The sequence below is a fragment of the Schistocerca cancellata genome, chromosome 1, assembly GCF_023864275.1.
Source record: "Schistocerca cancellata isolate TAMUIC-IGC-003103 chromosome 1, iqSchCanc2.1, whole genome shotgun sequence".
In the NCBI taxonomy this organism is placed as follows: Eukaryota; Metazoa; Arthropoda; class Insecta; order Orthoptera; family Acrididae; genus Schistocerca; species Schistocerca cancellata.
In genome coordinates this window covers 870933556-870953299 of record NC_064626.1, presented here as the reverse complement: position 1 = coordinate 870953299, position 19744 = coordinate 870933556, and the positions used below count along the sequence as shown (strand labels likewise).

At 42.4% G+C, this 19744-nt stretch overlaps 1 protein-coding gene across 4 annotated transcripts in view; it reads left to right on the top strand.

The window, feature by feature from the left end:
• Positions 1-19744, top strand: part of LOC126190007 (tektin-1) — a 132668-nt gene that overhangs the window by 27911 nt on the left and 85013 nt on the right. The window contains exon 1 of one of the 4 annotated variants that reach the window (XM_049930985.1): positions 3495-3570. The exons of 2 other annotated variants lie outside the window; for them this stretch is intronic. The gene's annotated coding sequence lies outside the window, so the exon portion shown is untranslated. Of the gene's footprint in view, positions 1-3494; positions 3571-3660; positions 3701-19744 lie in introns of those variants that run through there. One more of the 4 variants, XM_049930987.1, reaches the window with a different exon arrangement.

The window sequence follows — 19744 nt, the reverse complement described above, 5'->3', positions numbered from 1 at the left end:
TCAGGTATATCATCTATGCCTGCAGAGTGTTTCATTTTGAGACTTTTTATTGTAACCTCTACCTACTTCTTCTACATTTGTTGGGTACAGAAACATAGATTTGATTGAGACTTTTTTCCCCTTTTCTGTATGCTGTTTTCTATTAGAGATGTGTTGTAGTAGTTTCTCTGTTACATTTATAAAATAGTTATTAAACATATTAGCTACTTCCTGTGGGTTATTAATGTCCAAGCCCACCTTTAATACTATATTATTAACTCTATTTTTGTAAGATATGGTTTCTTTGTTTACAACTTGCCAGATTGCTTTGGTTCTGTTTGAAGCATCTTCTATGTGTTTGTCATTGTCTCGTTTCTTTGCCTCCTTTATAATTTTATTTAAGATAGATTTATATTTTTTAAAGTAACTGTCAAACTCCTGAGTTGTGTTGTAGCTTCTTGCAATATTGTGAAGGTGCTGTTAGCTAGCACAAGATTTCCTTATACCACTAGTAATCCACTTGTTGCCTTTAGTGGTTTGGGTTGTTTTGGCTTTCAATGGAAAAGCAAGATCAAAATAATATTTAAAAATATTCATGAATGTCTGAAACTTGTCAGAAATATTTTCTGTACTATACTCTAGCTCCCATGATTCTTGTTGGAGATAATTCTGGAATGTTTTTACTGCAGTATTATTGAAAGTTCTGCCCATGTGTGTTGTCTTCCTGATATAATTATAGGATGGATTAGTGTTTAGACAAAAGTTTATAGCCTGTGCATGATGGTCTGCCGGTCCAGCTTTAATTACAACTGATTTATACACTCCTGGAAATGGAAAAAAGAACACATTGACACCGGTGTGTCAGACCCACCATACTTGCTCCGGACACTGCGAGAGGGCTGTACAAGCAATGATCACACGCACGGCACAGCGGACACACCAGGAACCGCGGTGTTGGCCGTCGAATGGCGCTAGCTGCGCAGCATTTGTGCACCGCCGCCGTCAGTGTCAGCCAGTTTGCCGTGGCATACGGAGCTCCATCGCAGTCTTTAACACTGGTAGCATGCCACGACAGCGTGGACATGAACCGTATGTGCAGTTGACGGACTTTGAGCGAGGGCGTATAGTGGGCATGTGGGAGGCCGGGTGGACGTACCGCCGAATTACTCAACACGTGGGGTGTGAGGTCTCCACAGTACATCAATGTTGTCGCCAGTGGTTGGCGGAAGGTGCACGTGCCCGTCGACCTGGGACCGGACCGCAGCGACGCACGGATGCACGCCAAGACCGTAGGATCCTACGCAGTGCCGTAGGGGACCGCACCGCCACTTCCCAGCAAATTAGGGACACTGTTGCTCCTGGGGTATCGGCGAGGACCATTCGCAACCGTCTCCATGAAGCTGGGCTACGGTCCCGCACACCGTTAGGCCGTCTTCCGCTCACGCCCCAACATCGTGCAGCCCGCCTCCAGTGGTGTCGCGACAGGCGTGAATGGAGGGACGAATGGAGACGTGTCGTCTTCAGCGATGAGAGTCGCTTCTGCCTTGGTGCCAATGATGGTCGTATGCGTGTTTGGCGCCGTGCAGGTGAGCGCCACAATCAGGACTGCATACGACCGAGGCACACAGGGCCAACACCCGGCATCATGGTGTGGGGAGCGATCTCCTACACTGGCCGTACACCACTGGTGATCGTCGAGGGGACACTGAATAGTGCACGGTACATCCAAACCGTCATCGAACCCATCGTTCTACCATTCCTAGACCGGCAAGGGAACTTGCTGTTCCAACAGGACAATGCACGTCCGCATGTATCCCGTGCCACCCAACGTGCTCTAGAAGGTGTAAGTCAACTACCCTGGCCAGCAAGATCTCCGGATCTGTCCCCCATTGAGCATGTTTGGGACTGGATGAAGCGCCGTCTCATGCGGTCTGCACGTCCAGCACGAACGCTGGTCCAACTGAGGCACCAGGTGGAAATGGCATGGCAAGCCGTTCCACAGGACTACATCCAGCATCTCTACGATCGTCTCCATGGGAGAATAGCAGCCTGCATTGCTGCGAAAGGTGGATATACACTGTACTAGTGCCGACATTGTGCATGCTCTGTTGCCTGTGTCTATGTGCCTGTGGTTCTGTCAGTGTGATCGTGTGATGTATCTGACCCCAGGAATGTGTCAATAAAGTTTCCCCTTCCTGGGACAATGAATTCACGGTGTTCTTATTTCAATTTCCAGGAGTGTATTTTTTTGGAGCTAATTATTAGGCTATGGCTCTGAACACTATGCGACTTAACTTCTGAGGTCATCAGTCGCCTAGAACTTAGAACTAATTAAACCTAACTAACCTAAGGACATCACACACATCCATGCCCGAGGCAGGATTCGAACCTGCGGCCGTAGCGGTCACGCGGTTCCAGACTGAAGCGCCTTTAACCGCACGGCCACACCGGCCGGCAGCTAATTATTATTTGGTCTATGGTAGTACTAGAATGATTCGTTTCACGTGTAGGGGAATGAATTGTAATCTCCAAATTATTGGCTGTTAATATGTTCATCAGCTCAGATTTTGAATTTGCTTCGCTTATTAAAGTCTACATTCAGGTCCCCACATATAAGAAATGTTTTTCGATTTGTTACTACTTTATTTAGTAAAGTATCAAGCTGAGTGTTGAATTTTTTTAGGTGCGCATCTGGAGATCTATATAAACATATTACAATTAACTTGAACGCTGGAATTTCTGTGCCAGATATTTCAAAATCTTTATCAGTGTTTAAGGATTCAACATTGTCTAAGTTACTGTATTTGATATCTTTCTTTATGTATATGCAGTTTCCTCCATGTGTAAACTGATTTCTGCAAGTTTGTGCTGCTAACATGTAATCCGTATTTTCACTGTCTTTAACTCATTTTCTTTCAACTAGTGTTCAGTTAAGCAAAGTATATTAACATATCTGAGTTCACTTGTAGCAAGATTTATAGATCTCTTACTTTATTCCTATGTGACTGTATATTCTGATGAAGAAGAGTGACCTGGTGAGATTTTAAGTTTGTTCTGATTGTACTAGGTTGACCACTTACCTTTATTCCTGAATTTAAATTATGTGGGAAATCTTCATTCTCATCCTGAAGTGTGGTCGATGTTGAGGTGGTTTCTGTTTTTGCTGCAAGGACTGCTACTGGAGGTGGTGTTGATAGGTGCACTGGTTTTCCCAATTTGGTCTTGAGGCTTTTTGGGAATAAAAAATCTTGTAGATGACATGGTAGCCTAACATTTCTTCTCACAGGAATTGCTGAATTTCCTCCTGTTGCTGGGGTGGTAGTAGTTGATTGTTGGTGTTCACTGAGACATGTAAAATTAGATGTCGTTGGTGATACTTTTGAGACTGGATCTGCTGATGTCCTTAGTGGGTTTCCTGTAGGTACTGCTTGTGGTTTCCAGGGCCCAGTTGTTCTTGTTGTATCTTGAATATCTTTGGGTGTGGAACTTGGTTCAGTTGCTTTTTTTCTGGGTTAGATGCTTTTGCCGCTATCACAGCGTGGTTTAGTCGATGGTAGTTTTGTTTTGCTGTGTCTTCTTTGAGAGATGAAGGTGTTGTACAGTTCTTTTTTGCAGCTTCTCGTTTAACTTTCATAACTATCGAGTTGGATAAATCCATTTTTGCTGCTGATTTTTCTTGTGTTGTCACTGTCATATTTGCTGAAAGGCCTTCACATTGTATGTACGTTAGAACTAGTATTTGCAGATTGGCACCTACTGCTAGCTGTAAATGTCTACATTATTTCTCTTCGCCTTCCATTCGCAAGTAAAGTCCATGCTTTGTATAATCGCGTCTGCTGAAGAATGTATCGACGTCTATTACCATTACGTGCTGATAATTTTTTTGCAGTGCTCACTGAGAATTCGTTTGCAGCATAGATTTTTGTTCAGTTTTGGTACATCGTATCTGTACTGAATTGTGCACAAGATAACTTTTGTGTGGATTGTCTTATAAAGAGAATCTCCTAAGGCACATTTGAAATCCTGAAATTTCTTTAGGATGTCGTTTGTCCTACCTAGAATGATTACACTGTCATTTTTCGTATATTCTTTCGTCTTCCAGTCTATGTTACAAACCACGTCCTTTAACTGTGTGTTAGGTTTTACAACAGAAGAGATGTAGTGTTTTTGATTTTGACAACAGATCATAATTTTTGCACAGTGACGACCATGACTCTCAGAAAGAATTAACACGTTCTGTCTCTTGCTTTCACCACAGTCTAACTAGACTGTTTTCACTGTGTATCATTTTTTGGGGCATTGGTCGATCGCTTTTTTTTTTTACAGTTTTCATGTGTATTAACGCTGTTGGTTTTATCAGGGCGCATCATAACACAAGCACTTGGGTCCTTCGCTGTAGTATTTTTGCTTCTGATCCATTCATTCTGCTTTTCTTTCTCTCTGTTTACAGTTTTTGTAGGATTTGTTTTAACTGGTGCACTCGATTTCAGATAACCTAACAGTTCAGTATTTTCGTTTCGAAGTTTCGTTGGATCACTATTTAAAGTGTTAATCGCTGGTTGCATGCTTATGATGCACTCTTTTAAAATATTCAATATCTGCTACACATTTTTTACATGGTATATTTTCACTTTCAGCGGCTGTATTTCCGTGTGGTAGAACATTGCGCACATCACACTCGTGAGCCATTTCATTTGACTTCATATACATACCAGTAGTTCACTATTTCTAGACCGAATTTCCGGACACTTGAGTTATATCATCACGCACAATGCATTTAAGCTTGCGGTATTCACTGATTTTTACGTATGTCGTACATTTTCCGTTCAATTTACGTTTATATTTGTAGAGGTAACACAATCGCAGTTTACACTTCCCACCATATTCACTCGCCCCCCCCCCCCCCCCCCAAAATCCTGTCTTCAGATTTGTGTCTGTTTACTCTTTGGACAAAAAATATTTCGACACGTTTCATAAATTGACATAAAAAAAACAAGACTCTCCTCTTCGTTGCCTCTAATATATCATAAAGCACACGTTTCATTGGCTTTTTCTGAATATAATCGTTATGTCTGCTCTTTCAGACAGGCAAGTAAATAAACGATATTTACTAATGTTATCCCAGTCCATTGGTTAGCGGTGCAGTGGAAGTCGATGGTTTTGATGGTTTTTCGTCTGAAATAGATACCTGTTACACGAATCAGAGTCAAAATCACAATGGTTCCAGAATACGACACAGTAATAGTCAAAATTTTCATACATGGTGGAGCATTTGATAGGTGGTAATACGAACTTTGCCGGCCTGGGTGGCCGAGCGGTTCTAGGCGCTATAGTCTGGATCCGTGCGACCGCTATGGTCGCAGGTTCGAGTCCTGCCCCGGCCATGGATGTGTGTCATGTCCTTAGGTTAGTTAGGTTTAAGTAGTTTTAAGTTCTAGGGGACTGATGACCTTAGAAGTTCAGTCCCATAGTGCTCAGAGCCAATAATACGAACTTTTTGTGCCGCTGTAAGCTCATCTGGTGCACGGAGGAGGTCTGGTCTTAAGGTGTTGTTTAAGTTAGGTGCTGGGTTGCCTACATGTCTAATGGTTTTTTCTACCAACACAACGAGGGCTGAGTGAGATTCACCTTTAAAATAATCCCATTCAAATCCCTGATGATACTCTCATCTGCAGACTTGAACACATGTTTCAAGACCCCCCCCCCCCCCCCCCACCAGTTAACCAACGCTCTTGTGTCATCACAAACTACAGAGTAGTAAATCTAGCGCTCGCCACATTCACTCTCATAACTGTTCCTAAGACTTATGCAACTTATTGTACTCTTTTGCAACTTCACTGATTATACCTCTGACCTTTGCTTTCTGTTGTAGTCCAGAAAACACATCCTCCAACCCCCTCACCTCTTTCCTCAGTTCCCATGCATTAAAGACTAATCTCATGTCCATCAATGACTGACTCTGCTGTCCAGGTGCCTGATCCTGCAACACTAACACTCCACCATCAATGAAGAAAAGAAGCATTACCATGACTAGAATCATCTTCATACCCATTGTACAACAACCTGAAAAAAGGGACTACAATCATTGCGAAGGAGGAGGTGATCAGTGTTTTAATGTCCTGTTGACAATGAGGTCATTAGAGACAGAGCACAAGCTCAGATTAGGGAAGGAAATCAACTGTGCCCTTTCAAAGGAACCATTTGCATGAAGCAATCTGGTGACATCACAGAGAAAACCTAAATCAGGATAGCCAGACACAGGTTTAAACCACTACAATCATTCTCCTTCCTCCCTTCAGAGAGGTCTGTTGGCACTGGTCATATTTCTCACACATGGAACGATAGTGAACCCTTCAGCTAATTATTATAACAATGTGGCACACAAAACTTACTAGTTACACATCACACAAAAAAATATTACCTTCTGATAACTACACATGATACACTAAACTCTCAAGTCTGTGATTACATTAACAGGTATTATAAAATGCAGACAACATTTCTTCTCACCTTCTAAATCAATGAATATGGTACCTATCATGTAGGCTGTTCAACATCCTCATGCTCTCTCCTTTGCTCACTTTTCCTCACTCCTTCCCATGTGTGGTTTCTGAGATTGACGGAAATGAATCCGAAGCACCTAGGAATGATTGTACTCATCCGACATGCATTATTATCATGGGCAACTGGAGCTTGATGTTGACTGGTGACATAGTCCCTATCTCTTGGTATGGTCCTTTGTACTTTGTGACAAACTCTTGACAAAATTATGCACTGGCCTACCTTATAATGTGGTAATCTCCTCATGGGCTCCACTGCTGCCTCTTGTCATTCCAGGGCTTTTGTGTTTGCTTCTGCATGTACCTTCATACCTCTCTCAATGATTTGGTAAAATTATCGAACTGACTTTTCGTCCTTGGCAGCTTTTCATCTAACCGTATCAAATGGTAATGACATCTCTTTCTCCCGTATTCCATCTCATACTGTGATTTCCCAATGCTAGAGTGAACTTTTGAGATGTAAGCTATCATGACAAATGACAGGTATATATCCCAGTCATTATGGTGAGAGTTAACATAGTAATTCAACGTTCTACCCATAGCTCAGTGCATGCATTCCACTCTACCATCAGTCTGTAGGTGCAAAGAGCTAGTTCTTAATTTTCATACAATTAGCAAATGACACAGTTATTTCATCAGGTTCAACATAAAATTTGTATCTTGGTCTGTGATCACTGTTTCAAGCACACCAAACCTGAGCATTCAGTTGTTGATCATGGCTTACACCAGCACAGTGGCTTGTTTATTTGGGATGCGACCATTTACAAGTATAAAGAGAAATGATCAATAATCATTAAAACAAAATGGTTTCCTCCTGGAGTCCAGTTAAATGAACCTAAAATATCCACCCCTGTCCCCCTCATTTCAAATGAGCCTGTTGCTCCCGGTGACCTTAGGGAATGGTACTTGCCTGTGGTTCATGTCTGCTCATTGTGCACACTTTCCACAACTCCTCATACAGTGTCATAAAGTGTCGAATACTATCAGAGGTGATAGTGCTCATCAAGATGAGAAACATAATTCCAATACACATGGGCCCAGAGACGCATACTTTCTGAGATAAACACATGTTTATAGGAAGGACTGCATGATGCTTGGTTGCTTATATTAGCACAGTAGTTGCATTGGCGCTCCACCAAATATGTTGGAATGGTATTATGATGTCTTATTCACAGGACTCTACCTACCATTAGGTGCTCTGCAGTCAGTTGTGGGGCTTGAGTTATGTCGGAGGCTACGTTAGTTTTCATTGTGCTTGTGTGCCTTATTGTACAGCACTGTCAACCCTGGGTATGTATCATTGTGTTTTACCTTCTTCCAAATGCAGATGCACTTATGAGTTTACTGTTATTGCACTGTTTGTACATACAAATGGTGTGGTACGTTTATGTTTTCTCTCTTCCACCACTTGTTAGCAATTGAAGCCTACTACTTGCCAAGTGAAATGGCAGATATGATATTCTGGTAAGGTTTAGCAAGAAGATGTAGTCTGCGAGCCAATGTCCTCTACGCGGAAAAACATACACAGCATAGAGTACCCTCTAATAAGCTATTCAGCAGACTTTTCCCATGTCTGAGGGACACAGGTACCCTAGCACCTTGGAAAACTGGCAGTGGAAGACTCTCTCAGTCTACGTATTTGACATGGAGGAGCATGTGCTGTGCTACATTCAGTGGAAGAAACTCCTAGGAGCAATGTGTGATGATTATCAGCAGTAGAAAATGTGTCTCACTCTTGTATCTGGGGGGTACTTCATAAACAATTGCTGCACCAAAATCATCTACAGCACGTATGGGTCCTAAGGCCATGCGATCATCATGGCAGACAGCAGTTTTGTCAATGGCTGTTGCAGAAGTGTGCCAAAGATCCACTGTTCACATCCGAGATTTTATTTACTCATGAGGCAGGATTCACAAGAGATGATGCTGTAATTTCCATAACCAGCATGTATGGGCAGCTGTAAATCCCAAAGCAATTCAGGACATAAGGCATCAACATCAATTCTCAATCAACATAAAGGCAGATGTACTTGGCAATGCAGTAACAGGACCATATGTGCTACCACAAAGATTAACTGGGGCACATAGTCTGGACTTTCTCATTAATGTATTGCCTATCTTTGTGGCAGTTATGCAGTTGTAGCAACAAATACAAATGTGATTCATGTATGATGGCACTCCAGCACACTTTTGTCACAATGTGTGCAAACATCTGATGCAGACATTTCAGGACTGCTGGACTGGTCGAGGATCCCACACCTTGGGCTGCTCATTCCACAAATCCCCATCCCCTAGACGTTTGGTTATGTGAACATTTGAAGGAATTTCTACATGTCATGCCCATCAACAATGTGCGGACACTACAGGGTCACATCTTTGATGTGTGCCAGTAGGAACAACATCAACTGGGTATACTTCCAAGGGCGCATCATTCCTTATGCTCAAGGGCAGAGGAGTGCAGTGTCATGAATGGATGCTACGTTGAACACCTCCTGTAAACATGTGTTTATCACAGAAAGCATGCATTTCCAGACCCATGTTTATTGGTTTTACATCAGAAAGCATGCATTTCAGGGCCCATGTTTATTGGACTTATTTTTCTTGGTTTCATGAGTACTAACACCTCTCAAAGTATTCAACACTTTTTATTGAATACACTATGTATTGATCTACATCTTGCTTCCTCCACTTCCACCAGTGCCTCTCTGCTACCCTTCAGTTTGTTGCTCAACATCCCCTGCACTCAGATAACATGTGATCTTGTGTTTCTTTCAGTATTTCCCCTTGAGTTGAGTCTGCACTACCACATGCACCCGCAACCTAATGGGCTTATGTAACAGTCTGTCACACATGTTGAGCCATGGCTGTGTAATGTACAGCTTGCAGTTGGGGTCCATAGTTTGCACTGTTTGTCATTCAGCAAGGCTGTGTCCCAGTGCCTGTACTACCACTACCTTTCTATTCGGCACATCAGTGTTTCTACACTTCTTTCCTGTTTTATGCACCATTTAATAATCAAACTCACTGAGTTTTAATACTCACCTTATCAGCATGCTAGAAGTGTCCTTCAGACCTCATAACCATTTGGAGCTACATGATTGGTTAATACCTTGAATATTTTCCCATAGAAGTAGCACCAGAAATATGTAAATCAGTATATCAAACAGAGCATTTCTGTGGTGGAACATCTCTGCCTTATTGAGTTGTTGTGAAGCATAAGCCATAGGATGTTCTTCATCATTCATCTCCTGACTCAAAACACAACCCATCACCAGACTGGATCAGTTACAAGCCAGCACAAAACCCTTCGGATAATCTGGGAAAATCAAAACTGTGTATGACTTGAAATGTTTCTCCAATCCCTCAAATGTGGCTTGACATTCCTACTGCACACCTGAACTTATCAACCTTTTATAATAGTTGCATGAGTAATAATGTCACATCTCCAAACCCTTTCACAAATTTCCTATAGTAACTTGTGAGTCTCACAAAATGGATATAGATGTTTGCTCAGCCTGGGAAACGAAAAATCCTGTATCACTTGCATTGATCTTGAGACTGTCTTTACCCCTCTCTTACTAATTATACACCCCAAGTAAGTGACTTTCTCTAAAGTGAAATGGCACTTCTTCATGCTCAGTGACAGATGGGTGGTCTTCATCCTTTTAAAAAATCTTTCTCAGTCATTGCATATGTCCCTCTATATCCCTCAAAATTTCAATTATATTACTGAGGTACACGAAACAATGCCAAGGTTTTAATCTCTTTAGGACCCCAACCAGCAACCACTGAAATGTTGCTGGTGCATTCTTTAATCCAAGAGACTTTCTTTGGTATTGATAATGACCCTAGGGAACTGAGAACACTGTCTATGGGTTGATCTTTTGAAAGCACCTCTAACTGACAGTACTCGCTCCTTAAATCCATGACAGAGAAATATTGGCACTGTCCCAAGTTTTTGAGGGTTTCCATTATTTTGGTTATGGGGTAAGCTCTACAATATGGTTTATAATACAAAGGTGCTTTATTTCTCATTGGTATGGGTGTTGCATCACTCAAAAAAATGGTTCAAATGGCTCTGAGCACTATGGGACTTAACATCTGAGGTCATCAGTCCCCTAGAACTTAGAACTACTTAAACCTAACTAACCTACGGACACATCCACGCCCGAAGCAGGATTCGAACCTGTGACCGTAGCAGTCGCGTGGTTCTGGACTGCAGCGCCTAGAACCGCTCGGCCACTGCGGCCGGCTGCATCATTCCCTTTGCTGACAATAAAACCTGGGGATAAAACAAGTCCTCAAACTAAATTATTGAGTTTTCCATTTCTATCATTCCTGTTCCATATAGATGCACCATCTTCTTACAAAATGCAGTTTTAGTGGTGGCCTGTGGCAAACTGTGGCTTACACCCAATGTGTCCCACTCCACCTGGTCCTACAGGATGTCCAAATTTGCTAATAACAGTCTCTTTATTAGCCCTACTTCATTGACACCAACATGATCTGGATTCACGGGTACCATTTTCTCACCATATCTTTCCTTTATGTGTAGATTGCTCCTCATGAAATAACAATTTGATGTATCAATTACATCATTCTGTGTTAGTAGCTATATTACATGAAATATATCAACATTCTTTCTGGTCATCTCAGGCACAATATCATCTGAATCAAGCATTAGTCTTTTTGTATGCTGTTTAACTGGTTTGTCCCTTAAGGTAGACAGACTGTGAAACAGTACTTCACAGATGGCAGCTTTCCCTAGCTGGAATGTTTTCCCATGAGCTTCCATCACACATCACCAAAGGTCAATTTTGGCATGATGTTCATACAAAATGTCTAACCTCAGGATCACATAGTAACCTTTGCTTACATGAGACACTACTTCCATACATTATTCAGACTGAACTGTCCCAACCTGAAAACTTAATCCCACTGACGTTAATGACTTTATATCTCCATCACCCACTACATGTAATCTGTAACATGGTGAGTTTAATCGCTTCTGACCCACAAGGTCCCTATTTGCCACTGACACACATGCCCCTTTGTCAAACAAAAACCTATGTGTTCTGCCCCTCCTAATGCCTATTGTGACACACTCCACCTATGCATATATATTCCTTGCATCAAAATTTAATAGGGTTGCCACTTGACAGACTTGGGGTACCCTTTTGCATTTAACAATTGTTCTTATCCTTCTTGAAACTTCCTGCCAGATTAAAACTGTGTGCCAGACCGAGACTCGAACTCACGACCTTTTCTTCCGCGGGCAGGTGCTCTACCAACTGAGCTACCCAAGCACAACTCACGCCCCATCCTCATAGCCTTAATTCCGCCACTACCTCGCCTCCTACCTTCCAAACTTCACAGAAGCTCTCCTGCGAACCTTGAAGAACTAGCACTCCTGGAAGAAAGGATATTGTGGAGATATGGCTTAGCCACAGCCTGGGGGTTGTTTCTATAGTGAAATTTTCACTCTATAGTGGAGTGTGCACTGATATGAAACTTCCTGCCAGATTAAAACTGTGTGCCGGACCAAGACTCGAACTCGGCACCTTTGCCTTCCGCGGAAGGCAAAGGTGCCAAGTTCGAGTCTCGGTCCGGCACACAGTTTTAATCTGGCAGGAAGTTTCATATCAGTGCACACTCCACTATAGAGTGAAAATTTCACTATAGAAACAACCCCCAGGCTGTGGCTAAGCCTTTGCGGAAGGCAAAGGTGCCAAGTTCGAGTCTCGGTCCGGCACACAGTTTTAATCTGGCAGGAAGTTTCATATCAGCGCACACTCTGCTAATAGAGTGAAAAATTTCATTTTAGAAACCTTATCCTTCTTGTCTACCTCTTATTATTGCTTCCATCATTCCATTTCTGGCATCTGCCCTTTCCATCTAACTGAGGCTGGCAGTGTTGTCTCTCAACATGACCCGTTTGTCCACACCTATAGCATTTTGCATTAGTACAGCACACTCCACATTTATCTTGTACCCTCATTGCCACATCAGTCTCTTTAAATTCTGTTGACAATCTGACAGCAGAATACAGAACTTTCAGGATCCCTGTCACAGTTTGGGTGGCAGCCTCCTCAGTGTCCAATGCTTGGCGTCCTGCAGTATAACCTTATTTACCTCGCCAACCTCCCTCAACTCATATGTTTGTGCATTAATTATACTTATCTTCTGCTGTTTCCATGTCTTTTTGTGATTCTCTTTAATTGCTCACATAAAAATCTCATGCTGTTTCGTTTCCTGTAATGTTACAGGAGGCCTTTCTCCAATTACTCAAATGTCTACATGTTTTTCAGTGCCTCAGTACACCAAGCAAAAGTGTTTGCCCTCCCAACCATTCATAAGTTTGTCACTTATAACAACTGATTCTGGAACCATTCACCCATCCCTGCTGATGTTTCCAGGTTCTGCAAGAAAGTCACCACATCTTCAGTTGACATATAGAGTGTTTCAAAAATGACCGGTATATTTGAAACGGCAATAAAAACTAAACGAGCAGTGATAGAAATACACCGTTTGTTGCAATATGCTTGGGACAACAGTACATTTTCAGGCAGACAAACTTTCGAAATTACAGTAGTTACAATTTTCAACAACAGATGGCGCTGCGGTCTGGGAAACTCTATAGTACGATATTTTCCACATATCCACCATGCGTAGCAATAATATGGCGTAGTCTCTGAATGAAATTACCCGAAACCTTTGACAACGTGTCTGGCGGAATGGCTTCACATGCAGATGAGATGTACTGCTTCAGCTGTTCAATTGTTTCTGGATTCTGGCGGTACACCTGGTCTTTCAAGTGTCCCCACAGAAAGAAGTCACAGGGGTTCATGTCTGGCGAATAGGGAGGCCAATCCACGCCGCCTCCTGTATGTTTCGGATAGCCCAAAGCAATCACACGATCATCGAAATATTCATTCAGGAAATTAAAGACGTCGGCCATGCGATGTGGCCGGGCACCATCTTGCATAAACCACGAGGTGTTCGCAGTGTCGTCTAAGGCAGTTTGTACCGCCACAAATTCACGAAGAATGTCCAGATAGCGTGATGCAGTAATTGTTTCAGATCTGAAAAATGGGCCAATGATTCCTTCGGTAGAAATGGCGGCCCAGACCAGTACGTTTTGAGGATGCAGGGATGATGGGACTGCAACATGGGGCTTTTCGGTTCCCCATATGCGCCAGTTCTGTTTATTGACGAAGCCGTCCAGGTAAAAATAAGCTTCGTCAGTAAACCAAATGCTGCCCACATGCATATCGCCGTCATCAATCCTGTGCACTATATCGTTAGCGAATGTCTCTCGTGCAGCAATGGTAGCGGCGCTGAGGGGTTGCCGCGTTTGAATTTCGTATGGATAGAGGTGTAAACTCTGGCGCATGAGATGATACGTGGATGTTGGCGTCATTTGGACCGCAGCTGCAACACGGCGAACGGAAACCCGAGGCCGCTGTTGGATCACCTGCTGCACTAGCTGCGCGTTGCCCTCTGTGGTTACCGTACGCGGTCACCCTACCTTTCCAGCACGTTCATCCGTCACGTTCCCAGCCCGTTGAAATTTTTCAAACAGATCCTTTATTGTATCGCTTTTCGGTCCTTTGGTTACATTAAACCTCCGTTGAAAACTTAGTCTTGTTGCAACAACACTGTGTTCTAGGCGGTGGAATTCCAACACCAGAAAAATCCTCTGTTCTAAGGAATAAACCATGTTGTCTACAGCACACTTGCACGTTGTGAACAGCACACGCTTACAGCAGAAAGACGATGTACAGAATGGTGCACCCACAGACTGCGTTGTCTTCTATATCTTTCACATCACTTGCAGCGCCATCTGTTGTTGAAAATTGTAACTACTGTAATTTCGAAAGTTTGTCCGCCTGAAAATGTCCCAAGCATATTGCAACAAACGGTGTATTTCTATCGCTGCTCGTTTTTATTGCCGTTTCAAATATACCGGTCATTTTTGAAACACCCTGTACTAGAAAACAGAGTGATTAAACTGGCGGCCGCTGGATCTACTTGGGGCTCAGACAGTTGGACTGATGTTAGCTGCTCATCTTTAATTGCCATTTACCCAAATAACTCTGTTTTATCCGCTGGTAACTTCACTACCTTCTCCAGTAACATCTGCAATGCCTCTCACCTGCAAACATCATGTTCCTGCATCCGCCATTGTGAAACCTTTAACTTGTATTCACAAACAAGTACAACACAGTATCCGCCTACAACAGCTCATACCCTCAGATCTACAATTAATGTACATTCTACACCTTTTTGTGAACCACCTAGATTCAGTACACTTCCCAGCATTATGGCCATAATGGTGGCACATAAAACATTCTACCAATACCAACTCTGCACATGGTGCACTAAGCCCTAGCAGGATCTGTTGATAACACCTTACTTGCTGCAAATGGTGCTTCAAATAGTTCAAATGGCTCTGAGCACTATGGAACTTAACATCTGAGGTCATCAGTCCCCTAGACTTAGAACTACTGAAATCTAACCAACCTAAGGACATCACACACATCCATGCCCGAGGCAGGATTTGAACCTGCGACCGTAGCAGCAGCACGGTTCTGGACTGAAGCACCTAGAATTGCTCGGCCACAACAGCCAACCAAATGGTGCTTCCTACGAAACGGTGATACATCACCCAGTTTCACCGGTTTGACTAATGAACTTACAAGTTCCAATGTCTAGATCCCATGTCTTCTGTACACACACAAGTAGAATAAACACTTCACTCACTCATCCCATTGTGTGATGAAACTGCCAGAGTCCTGTTGTGACATCACACTGCATAGAGATTGTGACCGAATCCTTGTGATATTGTGTTAAGTTCAATTTGTGATTCTAAATGACAACAAATTGCATACAATTGCTTCAAGTTTATTATTGACAGTTATTACAAAAGTGATCTTTTGTGACCATTTGGTTTTATAATTGTTTATTGCAGAGGTTGATATCAGTTAAATGCACCAAGTGTGGTCAAAACTGTTACACTGAATAACGAAGGTATTGTTTTGTGTCATTGGGCACTGCACATGAAATTGGACGCTGTAGCTATCATCTGCGCAGCAGTGGTGCATGACCTTGGCTGTAGCAAGATTATAATTTTAACCTTCACAGAAGCTGTCAGTGTACACAAACTGGAGTATTTGTATTGTATTTATTCAAGCAATTACCCATATTATTATCACCTTTCGTAACGGACTGAACCACATGGGAGCTAAATGAATTGAGAATGGAAATTCCATCCCTTTTACAAGAACACTGCCTTAAATCATACCTCTTCCTACTTTCATACTGTGCATAAATCCATCTGTTGGACAGCTTAACCCTTTCAAGGGCCATGGGAGATAAACTTCCCACTGAAAGTATTTCCTTACAGCATTTAAGGGAATATTTGTTACCACTTCTGTAAACTTCTGGCATCTAGTGGCTGTCTGCTGCACCAACAGTAGTTTCTCTTTGTTGTGAAATATAGACTTCAGGATTGTGGGAAGTATATATCGTACCAAACAACGGTATTTTAATGGTTCTTGAGAAGTATGGTTACCACCAAAGTAGTTCCTGAAAGGGGCTTGGGAAGTATGCTAAAGTGCCAAAGAAACTGGTATAGGAATATGTATTCAAATACAAGGAATGTGTATTCAAATACAAGGATAGGTAATCAGGCAGAGTATGGTGCTGAGATCAGTAACGCCCATATAAGACAAAAAGTGACTGGCACAGTTGTTACAATGGCAGATTATCAAGATTTAAGTGAGTTTGAATGTGGGGTTATAGTCAGCGCACGAGCGATGGGACACAGCATCTCCGAGGTAGTGACAAAGTGAGGATTTTCCCATATGACCATTTCACAAGTGTACTATGAAATCAGGAATCTGCTAAAACATCAAATCTCTAACAATGCTGTGGCTGGAAAAAGATCCTGCCAGAATGGGACCAATGATGACTGAAGAGAACCATTCAACAACTCTTCCACAAATTGCTGCAGATTTCAATGCTGGGCCATCAACAAGTGTCAACGTGTGAACCATTCAATGACACATCATTAATATGGGCTTTCAGAGCCAAAGGCCCACTCGTGTACCCTTGATGACTTCACAACACAAAGCTTTATGCACTGCCAGGGTTCATCAACACCAACATTGGACTCTCAATGACTAGAAACATGTTGCCTGGTCTGACAAGTCTCATTTAAAATTGTATTGAGATGATGGATGTGTGCAGGTATGGAAACAACCTCATGAATCCATGGACCCTGCATGTCAGCAGGTGATTGTTCAAGCTGGTCGAGGCTCTGTAATGACATGGGGCGTGTGCAGTTGGAGTGATGTGGGACCCCTGATACATCTAGATATGACTCTGACAGGTGACACATACATAAGCATCCTGTCTGATAACCTGCATCCATTCATCTCCATTGTGCGTTCTGATGGACTTCAGAAATTCTGGCAGGACTGTGCGACACGCCACATGTCAAAAAGTGCTACAGAGTGGCTCCTGTTATATCCTAGCCAGTAATGCCAACCGAGCCCGCTGCCAAAAGGTTGGCAGCATCAAAGTCCGGACGCCGTCCGCATAAGCAGCGCCAGCGATACAGGAAATCGCCGCAAGTCTGCGCGCGCCACCGCTGGCTTCTGGCTTCTTAAGCGCTGGAGTCGCGAGCGCTAGGACAGTTCTGTATTCGCCGCTCAGTGGTATACTCACCACTGATTTGTGTACTTGCTAGTCAGTTGTGTGTTCATCGCAGCAGAGTTGTTGTTTGTCGTCAGCCGACGCTGACCTAGCCGCTCCGACTCGAACTAGACAGATTTCTGTAGACACGGAGTTCACTACTGTGTTTCTGTATCTTCCTTAATAAAGATAAGTACCGACTTTTATTTAATCAGAGTGTTTGGGTTTTCATCTTTCTGTTCACTGTTCCAGCGGACCGGTCGGCCCGCTATTAAAAGTGTGGCGGTGACTTCGTAAGCCGTTTCTACAGCGAAGTGTTTGTCGCTATGAACCCCGCCACAAAAGCTCCAGAAACACTCATCTGAGTTTAAACACTTCTGCTGGCCACCAAACTCCCCAGACATGAACATTATTGTGCATATATGGGATGCCTTGCAACATGCTGTTCAGAAGAGATCTCCACACTCTTGTACTTGTACAGATCGTACAGATTTGTGGACAGCCCTGCATGATTCATGGTGTCAATTCCCTCCACCAATTCAGACATTAGTCGAGTCCATGCCACATCATGTTGAAGCACTTCTGCATGCTTACAGAGGCCCTAAATGACATTAGGCAGGTGTACCAGTTTCTTTGTCTCTTCAGTGCATACTTACCACAGAATTAGTGCAACATTTTTGGTCCTTGGGAAGCATACTTACCACCAACTTAGGGGTATCCCAAAGCTTTTGGGAAAACATCTTACCACCTCTGTCCATGCCTGACATCTTGTGGTAGTACACTGTACCAGATCTATGAAAACTGCTACAACAATCACTTTTTATTTGTTGTGGAATCAACTGTTGTCGGAACACATTGTTTCACTTCTGCTATTGTGATCTGTATCAGCTCATACCTTTATTGTGTGATAAAGTTTCTGGGATTGTTTTCACTCTGTGGTAAGTAAATTTTAATATTGTTAATGAAGTAAAAAAGAACATAAAATAAAAACAGAAAACACTGGTTATTACTTTTTTATGTGTTATGGCAACACATAACAGCTCACAAAAGGGAAGTGGGAAATACATTAACCACAATTGTTTTAATACCTCACAAAGGTGTGTAGAGGTATAAGTACCACCATAGTTTTTGACCCTAAATCACAACAATAAAATTATCAAAAAATAAATACACTTAGTTGATCACAATTCTAATAGGATAGCAAAAAAATTATTGTTGCTGAGTTGCTACGAAAAATGCAACTACGAAAGGGTTAAGCTGCAGGTGTACAGAACAAGAAGATTGTGTCTTACCTTATTAAATGCTCTGAAAGAAATGTAATGTCTGAGTTCTTATGCTTGCCAAGCTGTGAAGGAGCTAATTTGATTGTAATTAGATCTAAAATTTACTGGGAATTTAAAAGAAAAGTTGTTACTGTACTTTCCAGCCAGTGGTGCCAAATATAAATTCTGTACTTATGGAGGCTGCATATGTGGGCATGCACCACATAATGTTTGTTCCCCAATGGTGATGGTGTATTCTAAGGTGACAGGGCTACTGTTCATACTGCTTGCATCACCCAGGATGGTTCTGTGAGCATGAAGATGAATTGTTGCATCTCTCCTCATCACCACAGTCACGGTGCTTGAACTTATTGAACTTTAGTGGTCTACTTTGGGGAGAAGGTTGCATTATCACTATCCAGCTCCATCATCATTATGCCAGCTTGTCACCATTTTGCAGGAAGGATGGTATAAAATTACCTAGAAAGCCATACAGGACATGTATTTATCCTCTCTGAGATGACTGGGAGCTGTTTTGAATGCCAATAAATTTTCTATGCCTTATTAGATGTGGTAATGTGTTGTGATTTTGGTGTTTCCGTATTTTTATCCGAACCCTGTACATGTTGGCTCCTGTCATCTATTGCATTGCACTAGGGATATTGTCAGACACTATGCTCATAAACACAGGCTTCAAAATGGAACTCTTAACTGATGTTGACATGCTGCTGTTTTTTGAGTGTAGGATACATTCAGGACTTTGCCAGTGTGTCCATAGATATAACAAGGCAAATAGCCTGCAAATGGATGAATTGTACTATAGGACATCCATCGATTTAAGTTACGTCCATTACTTTGATGTTAACTCTTTATATGGGTCCTCTAAGCAACAGTTTCTACCTATTGGAGGGTTTCAATGGTTGACATCTCTCAGCTGTGACAAATTATTCTAATGTAGGGTATGTTTTGGAGGTAGACTAAACATATCCTAATAGTTTGGATGATGTGATTTTTCACTATTTCCAGAGCATTAAGTTCTGTGGGATGGCTCCTATCACAAGCTGATGATAATGCTGGGAGAAAAAACAAAGTGCATAAACGCTAAAGGTATCTCCAGCAATGTCTCAAGTTAGGGTTGAAATGAAGTAGAGACATCTACATTATTGCATTCCACCAACGATCCTAGCTGAAGACATTTACTGATAAAAGTATCAAAAAGTCATCTCTGATGTGTGCTTTTGGTAA